The sequence below is a fragment of the Conger conger genome, chromosome 3 (genome assembly GCF_963514075.1).
Source record: "Conger conger chromosome 3, fConCon1.1, whole genome shotgun sequence".
Taxonomy (NCBI): Eukaryota; Metazoa; Chordata; class Actinopteri; order Anguilliformes; family Congridae; genus Conger; species Conger conger.
The window spans coordinates 63,722,750-63,742,861 of NC_083762.1; positions in this window are offsets into that span (position 1 = coordinate 63,722,750).

Here is a 20,112-nt window from a genome sequence, read left to right on the forward strand (position 1 = left end):
TCATAAGGGCTTATATTAAACAAGGTTTCCTTCCATTGGTACCACACTGCAGTGGCTCCATGTGGAGATTGTATCAGAGCACAGTGCAGACACACACACACACACACACACACACACAAACACAGAAAAACACATCCATACATAAACACAAACACGAATGCACACACAAATGCATGCGCACCTGCATGCATGCACTCACACGCATGTGCATGCAGACACACAAGTGAGCACACACACACTTACTATACAGTATAAACACCGTGTGGTGTGCACAAGTCCCAGCTTGCAGTTCGGATCACGCTGCATCAAGATTTTTTAACTTTTCAACAGCCACTTAAAGCCAGGATTGTTCTTTTCTGTTCTATTCTTTGATACTGGGGTTGGGGAAATGATCAAAAACGTATCATAGAAAATGAGCACTCTTCAGAAATGAGGACAACCTGTTTCATAAAACTCACTTCAGCTTTGTTTGTTAGGTCAGAAACTATTTCTGATTCATGCCACCGAAGGACCACCGGGGCTAACAGTGGCTCTTAAGAGCTGAAACAATTAAAGAACCAACACAATTAAAGAGCCGACACAATTTAAAATCTATTGCACATCTGCGTTCTCTGCTTAGTGCCTCACCTGTCAGTCCCCATCTATCAAAGCTGAACCGGCTGTCAGCTTTTCAAATGTAGACAGGGTAAGAGAAACAACATGATCTGAGACTTACATATGTGTGCATAATGTACTGCATTTCCAGACTTCACTCCTTGTTTTAACATACTGCAAGTCGGCCGTATGATATATTTTTGTCGGGTTGTTGGAGAAAATACTTCAAGCACATGGATGCTATTTTATTAGCCAGAGGTGCATCCATGTTAAGCAGGTGAACCTGTACTCTTTCCGCATACTGTGTTAATATTTTTGTCATGTGTGAATTGATCCTTGACTGTGCTCGCAGCTTACATTTGCTTGGTTGGAACTGATTCTGTGAAAGATCGAAAGGAAATCTCCATGCTGCAGCCAACACATATACTTTGCTTCTTTGTCTAAAAAATCTATACTAAAATCTAATAAAACACATACAGTACACATATAGTATACTGTGTGTAAGCACATGGAATGCTTCAGCCTAGTTGGAAGTCAACACAAGCCATTAAAGCAGGTAAATTGAGGTTTCCAATTTAAGTGATGTTAGTCAGATGGCTTGTGTGAGTGGAAACTCTACATCTCAACGATTCCTCCAAGAACATCAGTCTGGACACATAAAAAAGTAAAATCCGTGAAACTACAACAAAGTACTCTCCACTCACCCACCATCTACTTATTAATTATCAATATTTAATAGAATAAGGTAACTTTTATATAACCTGAAGACTGATATAGTATGCATAAGTGCATAGCGCAGTTTAAGAAACTATTTTTGAAAAAATACAGTATTTTGATATTGTTACACAAATTTACAGACATTTTGTTTCAGCTCAGATTTCTGTATTTTATCTATCGGTGTACAACAAATGATAATGCATTAAGTAAAAAAAAAAAAAAAAAAAACATACTGTCAAATAACCTTTTTTTAAAGAAAATACTCAAAACCATTAATGCCAAACATATGAAGACGTTAGAATGCATGGTCGTGCCGGGAATGCTTACAGTCAGAGTGCCAGAGTGAATGTTTAGAATAGGCTTGCCTGATAATATCATCCTGTCACGTTATGGGTTTCTCTCTTGTAGGTTCGACTGCAGTACGGAAGTTACAACAAAAGCATGTATAATCTCTAAACTTTCCCATTGTTACGCACAGCTGTGGCTGTTTAGCTTATCCTTTATAGATGAATGAATTTGGGTCTACTATAGCGCATGACATCGCAACCACTGAACTGCATGTCTGAAACGGAAGTGTCCAGGGTATCCTGAGGGCTAGCGCTAAGAACGACATGAGCTTATAGACATCGCCATGCCTTCCCAATATGTGTACGTTCTGTGGAAGGAAGGTGAAGGAAGATATGGGATACTTTATTAGGTTTAACGCTATACCATTACTAGGTTGGTATAGAACTCACACACCTCACAAATTCTGGCTTCATGGTTGTATGTATAAGCAGGAAGCTTTTCAACTATCTTCTTGCAAATCCAGGAAGTCTGTGAACTCATGGGGAGTGTAGTCCTTGAAGGTGCAATCATAAATAAATAAAAATAAGACGCTGTATTAGCTGGGAAGGCAAGAACGTTCAGTGACTGTTTCCCCATTACTCTTGAGCAATGTACAATACAGTGCCATATCATGTTTACCTCAGAAAACCAAAGTGAAGCAACAGATTCCAAACTAGCCTCTCGGTGTGACATATAACATAGAAAACAGTAATACAACAGGTATCTTGAAACAGCTCAATATTCTCTGTCCTGTAATAATATCCGCTGGCCACAGTAATCATCAAAAGCTATTAAATACTTGGTCTAGATTACACATAAATGGAAATTGAGACACAAGTGGGTAGAAGGGGCTTATGTAAAACCCTGAAGTCACTACAATCTTGGTCCAGTGTGAAAGAGGAGAGAGAACTATATGGAAGGCAAGGTTTATGTTGCACTTTTATTTATGGACTGAATACAATTTACGCTGACCACACTGTATACCAGGGTCTGATTAACTGAAATACGATATCTCTATTTCCTCATTACCACTTAGATGACTAACAAGTTTTCAAAACAGTGCATATCACCGTTATTTCACCATTAAATATATTGCTAATAGACGGCAATATATTTTTAAAACATTTAATTGAGAATCTATAAGCTGTTAAGCCACTATTTAATTCAAACATTTTTCCACACAAGTTATTACACATGAAATATAATGGCTTTCTTTCTATATGTCAAAACTAAAAGTAATCCAGGAAAGATAATAGATTAATCTGTCATTTCCGATTCCATAAACACACTATTCTGTCATGCTAGTCCCCTTTCTTGCACACACAAATACACACAGACATACGGTACCTTTTTTTCCGACTTGATTTGCATGTTAGTCCTGGCCATTCCTGTGTGTTTCAATGTTATGTATTGTTGTAACTTAAAGCCATTACATTAATCAAAACAAAATGTGTGCATTTTTTAATCATTAAGCAGGCATTAGTCAGTTTCAAACTGGTGAGTGAGTCCATGTGCTGTACTTCAGTACAGTCACTGTGAAAACAAATTTGAATATCTTGTGCACAGACTAATTTTCTCAGCCAAAATTATTTTCATTTCAGCCACTACATTAGGCCATTTATATGTATCGCATTGAAACTGCATGGAAGAACAGACGTGATGTGAGGTTTTGCAACAGTGAATGTCACCGAGCTAATGCCTACTTAATGCAGAGTACAACCAAAAATACAATCTTTATTTATGGTATTCTTACCACCCACCAAAAGGAACACACAAGTAGATCCCCCGTGGCATTTTCAGTGGGTGTATGAATTCTGGAAACTGTTATTTTATAAATCCTGTGGATCTATGCAGTTGTATCCCTTGTCTTTTCTGTTGTAAATATGTCACAACACCCTGCAAGTTTGTCTTTTTTGATGTGTTTTTTTTTAAAAAAGAGGTACATTTTTATTTTGAAACTGCTGAAAACTAGGAATGGGATTTCTGCAGAATGATATGGACAGCGGTGTCATGTGACCAGTAAAAGTGTCCTCCGATTCTTCGTCCTTCAGAAACGGTCGAGGTGTGCTATGCCAGAACAATGATAATAAGGATTACACTTTATCTTAAAGGCCTGTTTATCTTGTTAACTAACTAGTGACACATGTTCCAAAGTAACCTATTTTAGAAGCAAACAAATTGACAGTTATTTTTGTCTCAGTCGATTCAATTTGTTGTCCTGACCTGATATTCAAGACATGTCAAAGTGCCACATGTTAATTGGACATCTATGGTATGTAAACTTGCGGAAAAAAAAGAAAAGAAAGTCATAGCATATGTATTTGTTGGTAAACACTATATACAGTCCTTTAACTTAACAAGTGTGTCCGATAAAGTAAGACATATAGAGATTATTATGATTATTATGATTATTATTATTATTATTATTATTATTATTATATAAGAACAATGTATTATGATAGATGCTTTAGTTGAGTAACTATCTTTAATTTTTTACATACAACTTTGATGAAATTATTTATAAACCAACTCACAAGTCATGATCTTTTCAACAGTATGAACAACACAGCTAAGATTATTATGTTCTGATGAAAATAAATACAAAGATGTTAAATAATGCTGCTGTATGCTTGCTTTTCTTTGATGTTTCCTGAAGAACACATGTACATTTATGGAGAGATTATTATCTCTACAGAACATGTGCATATATGTGCACACACAAGCACGTGCTCAATCACGTGCACACACACATACACAAAATGTTATAACTAACTTTCAAAAGATATTTAGGAAATAATAAACATTTTATATCTTTCCAAATATTATAAAAAATAAGCTTTTAGCATGCCCTAAATATTGTCGACGCCCCTGTTGCAAAAGTTCATTTTGGCACCCACCAAACTCGATTAACGGCTGATGAATTTTCTAGCTGAGGAAACCTCACTCTGACAGAGCAGAATCAGCTGCACTTTCTGTAAAACACCATCTGTGCTTCTTGCTGGCAGCATTCTTTTTTCTGTCGCTTTGACGCATATCTTCCTTATCTTCGGTTTCAACGCAGCATGAGCTGCCATGAGCCCTGTGGGTGGTTCAGTCGCTGCACAGTTATGCAGAGTCAGAGTCCAACCCGAGCTCTTTCTGCTTGGGAAGACAGTCTGCGTGCTTTTACAGTGTCTACAACCCCAATCCTTCACATTTGCTTCCATCTTCTGTGCGGGAACCTGTCCAAAAGACTGTTTTGGTGCATTCGCTCATCATACCAACAGAGGGCGCTGCCATCCCATCAATGGATGAATTCTGAAGTGTCCAGAAACATCTTTGCGCTTATATCCAACCAAACACCTTGCCTTGCAGCAGTTCCCAAACATACTGCTAAAGCAACCAATACGTTTTCTTGACATTTTTGTCTTGATTTGGCTCTGCGCTCACACAATTTTATAATTGCAATCAAATAATTCACAAGTGTTCACTGTTTTTCAGCTTTTATTAAAAAGTACACATTTTGGTTTCACTGTGTAAAAATGATACACGGTAATTTATACATAGTCCCCCCATTTTAGGATGCCATAACACTTGGGACAGTTGGCAGGTGTTTCTGATCAAGCATGTCAGGCATGTGCAATCTCTTCCTTAGTACAGGTGTAAGAGCTGCTTCAGTAACTAGATTTGATTCTAGGCTTTAGATTGCCTTTGTAGTCTGTTTTTCACAATCGTCAACATGGGGACCAGAGTTGTGCCAGCAGAAGTCAAAGAAGCCATTTTGAAGCTCTGCACACTGGTGTAGCAGCTGTTTTCCCACCGCTGTGCTAGCATGCTGCTTTGTTCTCTGGGGTAGCCTCTGCTGCCTAATGAAAGCTTTGTATGTGATCAAGAGGCAAACTGCGCAGTCCACACACACACACAAGCATGCACACTCACGCACAGGCACACACACACACAAAGCAGAGCTGAGCCTGCCCTAAATATGACAAAGGGCTCTATTGAGCAGTGTGTGACTTGAATGGCCACGCAAGTGCATGGAATGCGGACTTCACCTATGAACCCAAAATGTGAAATGCACAATCGGTGCTTCATAGCTGCTTTACCATGGTGCACTCATCCTGAATTTCACAGTCAACCGTCCCCCAAACTGAGCTGAGACAGAGAACTATCTCAGACTCAACCCAACACAAGGATTGAATACATACCAGCCTTGCCACTGACAACAGCCTGCAATCATGTAACATTTTTGCCCCAAATAAAAGTGTTTCATGAATTTTGGATATTTTAACTAGACTGATTCTGTGATGTATATAGGTATGAATGTATGCATTACACATCTTAAAAAACATATGAAAGAAACTTTCATTTTAACATTGTTTTCAATACAACGTGACTATGTTTGGATTTAGCTTGTCTGTTAAATGCTATCAAGCCATTCAATGCTAAAACGATCTTTCTGTTCCAGGATGACGTTTTACTTGCTGTTTACATTGAAGAACAGGACCGACAGCACAAATGCATTCTGGAAATCAATAATCAATTTCAATAATTCACATAAGTGGCTGCTGACTAAGAAACAAGCCTTTTAAATCTGTAGCTAAAGCTATGATGTATGACTTAAGCTACAGTAACTATTTTAGGTAGATATTATTTCATTTTAACAACACAATATGCAGAGAGTGTCAAGTGCAACACACCTTTCTTATCGTTAGACACAATTTGATAGTGATACTGGCTTGACCCTGGAAACTATTTTCCAGCATATGTGTGTGCGTGCGAGTGTATGTCTGCGTGTCTCTGTGCGTGTGTGTGTGTGCGAGCATGTGTGTGTGTATGCGTGTGTATGTGTGCATGTCTCTGTTTGTGCGTGTGTGTGTATGAGAGAGAGAGTGTGTGTACACACGTATGTGTGTGAGTGTGTGTGTGTGTGTGTGTGAGAGAGAGTGTGTGTGTGTGCATGTGTATGTCTACATGTCTCTGTTTGTGCATGTGTGTGTGCACACGTATGCAGGTGAGTGTGTGTTTGCGCGCGCATGCATGTGAGTGTGTGTGTGTGCTTGTGTGTGTGAATTGTAAATTCTCTGCTCTGCCACTCTGTTGAAGGCCTTTGGCTTTAAGCCTTTTTCCCCTTTTTATAGTGTGCATTTCCATACTGAGGCCAAATACACCCAGAGGCTTTATTTATAGATTTTGGCTATTTCTTTTAATTCTCCTCAGGCTACAGTTGGCTTGCAAAGTGAAGTCAATGAAAATCCAAGTCATATCACCCCTTCCTGACAAACAGCTGGAAAATTACAATTGTTGCAATTGACTTTTAAAGCAGAAGAAAGCCGTGCTCACTCAATATTTATGGTCATTTACTTTCTTTCCTTACCTCTGATTACACTGGGGGGGATCGCTTTATCTAAGGTGATCCTTCAGACACACCATTACATTACAGTTATTTAGCTGATGCCGTCATCCAAAACTACTTACAGTTGATTTGACTAAGCAGGGGGCATCTTGTTGCCGTAACATATCAAAGTGCTCGGCACAGACAGTGTTCAGTTTGTTGGAGCTAGCCACCAATCAGAACTTTCGGGTACAGCGGTACCCATTGTTCTATGAGTTATTAGTGAGTTTTAAGCTCTATGGGAATTGGATTTTATCCAATCTCGAGACTGAAAAACGATCTACGCAACGCCATCTTGATGGCCAATCAGGGCAAGATGCGCTTTAGCGACCAAATTTACATACGGTGGCTATATAAGCGACATCGCAGGCCGTCATTCTTTCTTCGAGACAAATTTTCAGCGAAGGAAAGAGACAGGGCCTGTGAAGCTTAAAGCTCGCTAATAACTCATAGAACAATGGGTACCGCTGAAGTTCTATTTCTTTATTAGCTTCACTTTAAGCTCTATGGGAACCCTATAGCCCACGCCCTGTCGTCAACATCAGCCCCCTGATGCAGAACAACAGGCGATGGCAGTGATAGCCAATCAAGAGGGGCTCCCCTCAATAGCCAGCCCTTTTTCATGCATGAAAAAAAGGGGGGACTGTATAAACCGAGGAGCCACAACCATCCCCAGCACTCGGTTCATGTAAACCAGCTACCGAATACCCAAGCCGGGAGATGGTCAATATAAACATGCACGCTTCTAGCCACCGCATAGAGGCGTAGCACATAATGTGTTTGAGCAGCAGCTACGTCCGATTGGACGCTGAGCTCAGGACTGCATGCGCAACCGACGGTGTCGATGCATCCAGCAGATAGAAACATACAAATGCGCATGGCGAACTCCATGACGCCGCTGTACAAATGTCCTGCACACTGACCCCTTTAAAAAGTGCCCGAGAAGCTGCCATGCCTCGGGTAGAGTGGGCGCAAACCCCCGACAGAGGGGGCAAGCCCATACACTCATACGCCCAGTTGATTGCGTCAGTAAGCCAATGGGAAAATCTCTGTGCCATAACAGGTTTTCCTCTAGCAGCAGCACCATAACAGACAAACAGCTGATCTGCTTGTCCAATAGGCTGCGAACGTCGTACGTATATCGACAGAGCACGCACTGGGCAAAGCTTATGCAGCATAGCATCCTCCTCATCGTCATGAGGAGGGGGCTTGAAAGCCACCAGGTCCAATACCCGTGAGCGGAAGGACGTGGTGATAACCTTCGGGATAAACGCAGGGTTCGGTCTCAGCACAACTCTGTCAGATCCTGAAAAGGAGAGACAGTCCGGGTGCACAGACAAGGCGCATAAATCGCTTACTCGCTTAGCAGAAACTAGCGCAGTACGCAGCGCCACCTTAAGGGACAAAGCTCTACACTCAACGCTCTCCAGCGGTTCGAAAGGAGGGCTACACAAGGCTTTTAGTACCACCGTTAAGTCCCACTGCGGAACACAGGGTGGGGCCACGGGTTTCAGACGCCGGACGCCCTGGATAAAACGCTTTACCAGGGGGTGGGCAGCCACCGTAGAGCCACCAAAGCCAGTATGTCACGCAGAAATTGCAAAGACATACCCCTTTAACGTGGACAAAGATAACCCCTTATCAAGTAGGCTCTGCTTGATACAGGGCACACCAAGTTGAGCACTACGGATACAGGGCACACCAGGGGGTCCTGAGAGCGTTCGAGACACCAAGTCTCGAAGGCCTCCCATCTGCCTTTATAAGCCATTGTAGTTGAGATAGCGCGAGCATGCTGTATAGTATTTACAGCTGCTTCGCTCAATCCCATGTTCACGAGCCTGCTCGTAACAGGGGCCAAGCCGTGAGGCGCAGCCTGCTTGGGTGGGGATGAAAAATGGTCCCCGCCCCCTGTGACAGGAGATCCCGGCGCTGGGAAAGTCGCCACGGGACGCTGGTCAGCAGCAGGGCTACATTGGCCATCCACTGTTTGTGCGGCCAATCTGGCGCGATCAAAACCAGGGGTTTCTTCTCCTCTCCTGCTTTGGCTAGTACCTGCGGTATCAGACCAAAGGGAGGGAAGGCATAAAGGAGGCCCTTGGGCCAGCGATGGGCTAGCGCGTCCACTCCCAGTGGAGGCGAGCCGGTTGCTGTCAGCGCAAACCATACTTTGTTGTTGCTTCTGATTAGAACGTGTCTGCCCCGAAGAAGGGGTTCGAAACGTTGTAATGCAAGCCATACTGCTGTGATCTCCAGCACATTGATATGAGGCAGAGGAGGGTTCCACAACCCGCTCGCCATCATTCCATTGCAGACTGCCCCCCACCCCTTGGTGGAGGCGTCTGTGTATACAGGGACATGAGTGGAGATAGCACCCATCGGCACACCGTCACTCAGCATTCGCCCATTTCGCCAGTGCGAGAGTGCTCTCACAACCGACTGCCGAATACGAAACAGCTTTGCGCGGTCTCTCATTGGATCGAAATGCATTCGCTTGAGCCAGAATTGCACCGGTCTCATGCGTAGCAATCCCAACGGAACCACGGCGATTGCTGTTGCCATTAAACCCAACAGGCGCATAATCGTGATTCCACTGATGCAGCGACCTGGGAGAAATCGGCAAGCGTGGTCTCTCAGGGAAGCAATTCTCTCCTGAGAGAGACGCGCCGTCATTGACAATGAGTTCAGCCGGAGCCCTAGGTACTGAACACACTGGCTCGGGGTGAAAACACTCTTGTCGCGATTGATGGTGAAACCCAATCCTTCGATGTAGGTTATCAGCATCTCTGTTTGTTTCGCAGCCAACTCCTTGGAAGGGGCTAACACAAGCCAGTCGTCCAGATACGTTAAAACACGTATGCCCTGTTGTCGCAACGAGGCGATAGCAGCCCGCGCCACCATTTCGAAGGTGCGGGGTGCCAGGGACAGACCGAATGGGAGTTTGGTAAATTTGTACGCTCTTCCCAGAAAAGCGAAACGAAGGTACTGCCAATGGCGCTGTACAATGTTCACATGGAAGTAAGCGTCTTTTAAACCTACGAGCGTGAACCAGTCCCCTTGGCTGATTGAGCTCATTACGCGCTTGTGCTTTAGCATCTTGAAACGTCGTTTCACCAAATGACGGTTCAGTGCTCGCAGGTCCAATATTGGTCTCACACCGCCGTCTTTCTTTGGAACGAGGAAATAAAGGGAATAAAACCCTCGCATTTCGTTGTGTTTGGGGACTAGGCGGATCGTTCTTTCTGCCAAGAGAGTCTCTATCTCTTGGGAAAGTGCACTGTTTAGATGCAGGGGCATATTCGTTTCCCTTACTCCTACAAAAGGAGGAGGGGGGACAGCGAAGCCCGCTCTGATTACAGTACCGGGCCATGGCGTCAGCTTGCACTTCCGAGTCCAAGCACAAAGGTTGAACGCGGACCTGGTTGAAAGCAGTGCAGACTGTACCACGGGCTTCTGAATTTGCAGAAGCCCAGCTCTTAAGTGGGGGCGGGGTCGAATTCGAGCCAGCAACCTGGTGTTTATCTGGGATAGGCTGTCTTCGATTCTGAGCCGGCAAGGACTCCAATACTGCCTGAATGTCGAGGAAAAAGGCCCCTTTTGACGGGGAAATCACCAAGCGCTGATGCCAGCTTTGAGGCAGAGGGCAAGGGAAATGTTTGTGTAACAATAGGGGGAGTGTGCTTTGTGACTGTAAGGGCGAAAATCGCTCCTGAGTAGGCGCTAGTAAAGTCTGTGATACAGGAGGGGTGTCCGGTCCACTCGACCGGATCGCCTCTATGACACTCCCGCTGAAATTCAGGAACGCCTCTGGGCTTTCGATTGAGGCGGGTGGGCCCTGGGTGCAGCAGGGTTGAACGGCTTCGTCCAAGCCTTGCCGCTAGCAATAGCAGTAGCGTCTCTACGGCCACCGGGCTGCTCCTCAGTTGAGCACCGGGATGACGACACAGGAGTGCGGCGAGTCTTAGACCATGATCCTGGCGTCTTGCATCTGAAGCAAGAGGCAGGTGCTTCTGCAGAGTGGGTCTCTCCTCATCCAGTCGTTTAAACCTCGCTATCGCTTCGGTCACCGCTGGACTGAAGAGACCGTCCAGAGAGACTGGGGCATCAAGGAGGGGGACCTTGTCCGCTTCAGGGAGTGCCGAGTTCGCTAGCCATAAGTGCCGGAAAGATGCTACACTCCAGCCCATAATCCGTCCAAAATCCTGTGCCAACACCTGGGTGAGGTGCAGGATTGCGCCCGCGTTCTTCCTCAGCTCGGCAGAAACATTATCTGCGAGGGAGGAAGTAAGGGACTCGATTAAGTTTGTCTGCGCTATCGCTAGGATAGCAAGATTGTTTGTTGCATCGGCGCCTTGGGAACCGCAGATAAACAAACGTTCAGACAAGGCAGCTGATATCTGCCCAGACCAGGTGGGAAGGTTAGGCTTCCTTGCGCTCCACCTTGCTGTGGGGGCGAGGAGATGAGTAGCCAAGGAATCTTCGAGTCGCGGAACCCCTTCTGTCTGAAGCTTTTGTCGACACCACCGTGAAAGGCGAAAAAGACACTACCGGGGCTTTCGTAGAGAAAGGCTTGTCCCAGGTAAGCTGCACGTAGTGCTGTACAGACGGGCAGATGGGGGTCGGTTGCACACCGTGCCTCGATGTGTCGCGCCTGTACACTGGAGCCACCAGCTGGTTTACAGGCGCTGCAGGAGGAGGGGGCCAGGGGAGCTCCGCTCTGGTCGCCGCCGCTTTCATCACGACCGGAAAGTCTTTCAACAGGGAGGGGTGGTGCTCTAACTCACCCGTCGCCGTTGGGATAGCGACAGAGCCGGAAGGCTCCAAATTGTCATCTGGAAGCATCTCCTGATCGCTAGAGTGGAGAAGGAGGTCGTCATCCTCGTCCCCAGAGCTGTTAGCGAGGGTTAGGAGCGCCTCTTCCAGATGGGTCGTGTCAGACGGAACCCTGCCATCGCGCAGGTTCGGTCTGTCCTCCTGAGCATGGCAAAAGGCTCCGGGAAGTCAGCCCAACTGGCGTCTTCGCGGTGCATGCTTGCCCGGCGCAGTAACTCCTGCGCCCCGAGTGCAGCGCAGGCGGTGCAGGTCACCTTAGTTAAGGCCGCGAGAGCATGGGTCTCGCCGAGACACATAACGCAAGAAGTGTGAGGGTCCGTACCCTCCACGGCTGCGTTGCACCCTTGGCACTGCTTCATGGCGAATCTTCGAGCTCGACGTCGTCTAGTGAGGGCCTTTGAGTCGGGAAAAAAAGCTCCTTCCCCACAGCGGCGCGTTTCTGCTCGCAGACGAAGAACTTCGGCGTGGTAGAAAAACGTAAGTCTCCAGCTAGGTTGCTAACCTTGCGCTGAAAATTTGAGAAGAAATAATGACGGCCTGCGATGTCGCTTATATAGCCACCGTATGTAAATTTGGTCACTAAAGCGCATCTTGCCCTGATTGGCCATCAAGATGGCGTTGCGTAGATCGTTTTTCAGTCTCGAGATTGGATAAAATCCAATTCCCATAGAGCTTAAAGTGAAGCTAATAAAGAAATAGAACAGCGGTTCATTGATATTAATGAGCCTTAAAGACACAGTTACTAAAACAGCCTGGTAAATGGTACAGCTCATGTAAATCGTCATGTAAAACTGGATAGAGATTGTTTTTTTGAACCTAAAACCACACAAACAGATATCAGGACCTAAAATAAAACATGGAGAGGTGTACAATATGGGACCTTTAATGACATTTATTTTGGTGAGTTTCATACCTCACGCCTGACTCTGATATTATTTCACTCAACAGCACTCCTGAATCCTCCTCCATTAGAAGTTCACTTCATTTAAGAGAAACTACAGCTTCGGTCATACATGATGTTTCATTGCTGCAAATTTCCTTCATTTTTAGTAATGTTGGCATCTCCAAAAATGACCTACACAATCATTGCACATTGCAAAAAAGGAAAAAGTTATGGTGAAATATAAATAATATAATGTTCTTTCTGGGAGTGAAAAACCCCCAAGCTTACAACCCAGTTAGGTAGTTAATCAGTCACACTTTCCATTAAGGTTCTATGAATTGGCATGAACTAATATAATGTTAACTAACTACTACTGAGGAGTTAATCTATACGGCTCTGATAATGTATTTGTACATCATTAATTCATATTAACAACTACATTAGTTGTTGCCAATTCATATTGGAATGAAAGTCAGCTAATGTATTTGTTAATGGTTAACTAATTATGTTGATCCTATGGTTTGATGATGTGTAAAAAAAACATGTACAAATATGTTAGTTAGTTGTTAAACAAATTAATTAACTGATGAAATGTTAATTTCATGCTTAATTGATGTATTTGTCGATCGTTAATTCATGTTAACAACTACCTTAGTTAATGCCAATTCATGAACCTTATTGTAAAGTGTGACTGCTTCATCATATGATATGGGGCTGGCTTGGATGTCACAGACTGGGCTATTCAAGCTTGACCTTTGGTTCACCCATCCTACAGAAAAAATTCAGGGGAGGTTCGGACAGCTCCTCCAGGTCCTTACCAGAATCCTTCTCTGCTGTCAGCAGTGGGCCTTTAAGTATACCCCTCTCTGAGTCAGCAAAATTGCAAAAGTTGCTAAATGTATCAATTTATCCACCCCCTGCTCACTTTCTGCAATAATTTGATAATGTCGGGTGTTGCTTATCATCCACAGCTGTTTAGTGAAAATATTTATTGATTTATGGAGGAAAAAAAAAGGGGTTTGTGGCATTTACATTATTGCTGACTCAAGCCCCTTTCAGATTACTTCTGGGGTGTCCGCGCCTGTCAGCATGCTGTTTAAGGGAAACTGAGAATGGATGGCCCAGTTTCAGAAGAGACACATATTACTTTCATTAAAGCCCTGTATTCAGTCAATACATGTCCCACTCATTAATGCAAGCCATTTGCATTTGCAAAAATCTGCAAAATTCATTCATTCAGAACTGCTTATGAAGCCAAAAAAGATGCTGTACAAATGCTTACCTTTATTTGTAAGATGATGTTAATAGCTATTGAATCCAGGTTTACATGCAGGAAAGAGGGTCTCCGTAAATCACAGCATCTGCTTTTGCAGTTGGTGCCCTGATACGTGTGACCTAGCATATGTGAAATGCTGTTGACATTTAACTGTATTTTCTGACCTGAGATTTGGTGTGTCTGTCTCAAAATACGCACAATAACTATGGTGCAAAACATGGCATGTCTCATTCCCCCAAAGTCCCTCCAGCACTATTTTACCTTCTGGGAGGCCACCGAACAACATCTCCCACAAGCGGGGAATCAGAAGTCCCCAATCAGACGGGAACTGTTGAGGTCTGTGTCAGTGCCAGGGGCATTGGCAGGAGAGGTGTTTGATTGAGTGTGAGTGGTTGCACAGGGCTTTGTGTAAAGAACCCCAAATCAAGCCGTGGTGATTGACCAGGTGTCTGGTCACTCCTGTGAAGTCAACCTTGTTTATAGTGGAGTGATATTTCTTCCCACTGAGGAGTTTTTTTGTTTTCCTAGCAAGCAAACTTTTTTTGCTTCAGGGTCAGTCTTTCTCAATTTTTGTATTTCCTGTTTTACAGCAAAGCTTCTGTGACAGTATCCCTGTAAAATGTGCTCTACAGATATTGAATTGAATATGCTGTATCTCTGGAAGTCATGTGCGTGTTGTGAATGAGATCTTTGTGTACAGGCTGAATAGAGTTACCTGGACCCACAAGTAATTTAGCCTGGGATCCACCATAGATTCTATATGCCCACCAAACTCTCAGCTCAGTATCCTTAAAAACTGTTTGCGCTGTCTCCCTTCTTGAAGCTAAAGCAGTTTGGAATGTGTGTGCATGTTAGTAATATTCATTTAGGAACAAGATCAAGGTAAAAGGATAAAAGATGAAGATAAAAGGAACGCAAGAGCTGGTCATCTGGGGCCGTATAACTGAAACTTCCTATCTTAAGTCCAAAGTTTAGTTTTGTTCTGTAATGGCTATTTTCTATAATCAGATGCTAAATGACCATGATTACTATCCAGATAAGAGGATTTCAGAGGATAACATAAGATTTCAGTAGTATGACCTCTGATCTCCTAGGTCTCCCCCTACTTTGAGACACCTGCTAAATGCAATGCCTGCATAGAGTGCCGTCCATAAGTATTTTGACAGTGACACATTTTTGTTGTTTTCGCTCTGTACTCCAGCAAACAAACAGATGACTGGCGGGAATATGTATACAAAGGGCTGTAAATTCCTACACGGTTCACCCAATACGGATATAAAGTCTGCACCTCAACCATATAGTGATTGTTTTATTAACTGCTTGTTTATGGATTGCACTGTATGTATCTCAGATTAGAGAATGGTTTTCACCCAGATGTGTTGTCAGGACTGGCTACTTGAGACAGGCAGAGAATTTGCTGCAGGCTCGGAGAGTAGGCTCATTCCTATGTGATGAAACACAACATCCAGAACATCTGCATATGCTCATGGGAAATAGCTGCTCATGGTTTCCAGAATAATGAGAAAATTACAACAATGGGTCGCCATGCCCTAAACGTATTCTGAAACTGGGGATAGTAACTGCTGTAGTACTATTACAATAGAAAATTAAACGCAGAGAAATATACTAAATATGAATACATAAATTCATTATGTTAAAGTTCAGTAAAGTAGAAACAATCAACAGATGCTTGTCATTGTAAATGAAAGCTCCTTCTCAATAATTACATTGAATTACTAAGTCATCATATGAGGGCAGTGGAATATGTGGAATGGTGGCAGTTTAAACATCACTACAGGGAAATCCTAAGGCTAAAGGCACAATGACATTAAGGCTGTTCATTTTTCAGCCTCTGTAATGCTTGTCACTGTGTCTGTTAGCATTTGTTAATCTGTTTTACACACTGCAAGCAATCTTCCCCTAGGGTATTTATTATTTTCTTTTAAGATTAGCAGATAGTTTTCTGAGTGAAAAAAAACACATTTTGACCGCACAAAAAAAGTATATCTCGGGAAATTTCTTGGGAAAACCATTTATTGACTCACTTCCCACACTTACCAGTAGAGGGCAGAGCAGCCCTTGTAATTTCCAGCAGTCTTCGGACTGTGAGCATCATGAAGCATCGATGCCTCATAAATCCCAGCCTTCCCAGTGGAATCTGCCTGGAAACCTTAGCTTAGCGTGTCCGCTGCCTTAGCAATAAAAGACTGCAAAAGCATTATCTCTCGCCCATTTTCTGCAGAAGCAAGGAGTCTCTCCGTCTTTGGGCGACTCCAGTGCTGGACTTTATCTCACATAAGAGTGGCCCACCTCAGTCCCTTAGTCGAAAAGCAATTTCCCTCATCCCTTTCTATCTTTGTTCTCTCTGATCTCTGCTTCGGCGCTGGTGCTGGGCAGGTATTGGTATTCATTTCGGTTCATTGTGTGCTGTGTTCTTCAACTTCCTGTTATGACTTGCTGGAAATGAGACTTTAACTGTCTGTAGAATATCATTCTGTATCATTGGCATCGAAGATTCCAGTTTCAGTTTTAGGGTGAGAGATGCCTTAGATGTCTGCCAGGTGCTTCACCTCAAAGAATCTCGTTAAAATAGTATCTGAGGCATATAAACCGTTTGGATTAAAAATTATAAGCATTGTGAATCACATATGATAAGTGTGTATAAATAATGTCACATATACCCTTGTGTAAAATTTTATAGGCTGTTAAGATATTTTATTCTAAAAATACAGGCTGGCTGAACCCGTGCATTGTTTTATAATGAACAATGAATCATGCTGGTGCTTGGGCTAACCAGAGATGGACACCATAGCTCTGTTCTAAGGATGCCAGTCTTTTTAAAATAAACAAAAGTATTTTATTAATTCTGAATACAAAAACCAATATCCTCCCCATTATGGACACATGGCAAGCAAACATACATCTGTTAAATAAATAATTTCCTCTCCTTTGCAAAATCACAGGACATCCTTCTACCCATTCAGATAATGCAATAAAAGATTTTCCTGCCTTCTAAAATATTTCTTCTTTTCTAAACACGGCTTTCATGCAGACATCATTCCTGTGCTGAAATTATACCAGCATAAACATTCTCTGTTCTGAACCATATACCAGAAAGTATTCCATCCATCGTGTAAACATATCAAAATGATCTACAGACTCTACAGCCTTAACGGACACCTATTCTGAAGGCTGATAGGAGACAGGGAACAGATTTGAATGCAGATTCGGGGTGGGGTGTGGGGGGAACACAGGGTGATGTCTCCACAAGATGACCCGGGCTGTCTGTTTCCATCTGCTCAAACGGAGCGAGGCTGTCACAAAATAAAGAGCAGGGTTTCTCCGAATGATATCGTGAGAGAGTGCTGCCATCTCCATTTTAATGACAGGGAACTGCTTTAGCTTACGGCACATGGTTCAGCGACTGCCCGGGACGGTGGGTTGGGCTCTCGTGCCGGTTTATTGTAATTCTATGTGACTAAATCAGGTCTTGTTGAATCCGCAAGGTACACTGAAGGCCTCTGGCTGGCAACGCACTTAACGGATTCGATTCAAGTCACTCCGCTGACATCGCCTGTGTGCCTTTGTGACCATCATCTCATTGCTTTTTAGGAATTGGACAAATGAAGGAACTTCAGAAAGAACACGGAGAACAAGCGAGAACAAACGAAAACAAGGGAAACCTTGAAGATGGATCAAATAGCACAGTTCTGAGTTAACTCTTACATAAGTTGACTGATTTCAGTATTTCCCCCTGATGGGGCACTGGGATGAAAGACAGCTTTTCCTGCAATGGCAAATCAGCAATTAAAAGCATCTGTGCTGACTTTCTTTAGCAATCTTTCATGGGTATCTTGAGAGCTTCCTGCGTTTCTCCCTCCTAACTTCAGTCAGATAGAGTGGCCTTTGCTGTAATATCATTTCTATTTATAGAGCTCCTTATCTCAGTCACGTTAATGATAGCCCTGACAAGGTTTCAGTCATGTGTCTGTCGGTATTCCGACTATCCCGGGTGCATCAGACATTACTCCCACCTCTAATGCACATATGGCCCAAGGGAAAGACTATGTTTGTAATGGGGCTGAAACACAATCACAACGACAAGCAAATGTTATCGATCATTCACCAAAACAGTATTATCTGGCCCGTCAAAAAACTGAATTACTGTTCTGCATACTTTTAGATACTTTGTTCTCATGTTCAAGTACTCTAAAAATGTTTGAGTACTCAAATTACTTCATTGGTCCTTCATCTCCTTGTGACCCAGAAGGGGCTAACTGGATCCACAAAAGGGAATTTTTTTAACAAAGGGAGGAAATGTCATTCGTCTTTCAGCCTTTCATGAAGGATACAACAGTCTTTTGTGGGAATAATTTTGGATTTGGGCCATACATCACTGCAAATCCCACAATGCTTTGCTTTAAATAAATCATTAAAATGGAAACAGAAAAGTTGATGAATAGATATACTGAGAAATGTTAGTGTAGGGCAAAATGACTACAGCTGATGAAGCATACATAAATATATGATGACATGAACAATAGGTCGTACTTGAAAAAAGCAATCAATAATTTTGATTTGTAAGTAGTTTTTTTAAGATAATTTACATTACATAGTGAAATTGCTGCAAAGAGCTATTTATAGTGAACATGACATCAAAACACAAGGCTTAGAGCCTATTTGTGTTGGAGGCTAGGCAATCGCTGGGGACAAACTGTACCACTGTAGTGTAATTAAAGAGGACGTCCAAATTCTTACATTTAATATTTTCCTCACATCTCAATTCCTCCACCTCCTCTTGTCCAACCACTACCTGTTCCCATCTGAACCAAGGAATTGAAGTAAGGTAAGGAAATATGGAAATAGTTTGGTCTATATACCTAGAATGCTTTGGTCACAGGACAGAGGTTGTAACTTCACTTAAGCCAGTAAGTGTACGATACTGTTGTCTTTTCAGTTCAGTCCTCATTCAAAGCCTTGGGGAAATGAAGCAGTCTCCACATGAAGTGGTGATGGCCTGCATTCACATTTCCCCAGAAGGCTCATTTCAACATGGCCTTGTTATTCTCAACAAATGGACAAATCACTGCGTCTAGATTTAGAAGCGCTTGGCTAAACACACTGGCACTGGATTTGTCTCTGATTACAAACAACACCATCAGCTGCTGGGACAGACACCTTCAATGAAAACATATGTTTCTTCATTGAAAATGGTCCAGTACACACGCATGCATGCCCACGCACATACACTTACGCAAACACAGACACACACTCACATTATGACTGTCGTCCATAGGAAACAATAAACTTGTTGGGCATGGAGCTAGCCAGAGATGCTCTGCAACTACAATCATTGCCTAAGGTCCAGCTGATGGTTATCATCATAAAAGCAAGAATGTTTCATGAATAGCTACCACTCCACCCAAAGGAGAACAAAAAGAGTGGTATACCTGTTGCCTCAGGGTAGGTCAGCAGTGTGGAGTGAAGTGTGCAAGGAATACAGTATATAGACACACACACATATACACGCACACAGACATTTACAAGCACACACACACAGCCTGTAAACACTGTGGGTTGTTTGCTTGTTTGAAATGTGGGTTTTCCCTTGACCCTGACAGTGGCTGAAGTGGATGCTGGACACTCTGAATAGGCCTGAATGTACTATGACAAATGCATTGTTTTTATGACATCAATAATCCATAAACCAAATCCAGTCACTCTACAATTAAAAATAATACATTCAGTAAATGGTTTTCTCTCTCGCTCTCTCACTCTCTCTCTCTCTCGCTCTCTCATAATGTAATCCCTCCCACAGTCCTCACCCCACCAAAAAGCAAATTTGTATGTACATGCACACACACATATGGACACTGCACACATGAGGCACCGATGAGCAAAAGCAGTATGACCATTCACAGAATAACATTGATTATCTCATGACAATGGCGCAACTCCAAAACGGCAAGGCTTGTAGGGTGCTCCCGGTCAGTAGTGGTGATTATCTACTGACAGTGGTCCAAGGAGGGACAAACCACGAACCGGCAGCAGGGACTAAATTTTGTTTTGAATGGAGATTCTCTATACAACACTCCAGGTTTAGTCCAGGAC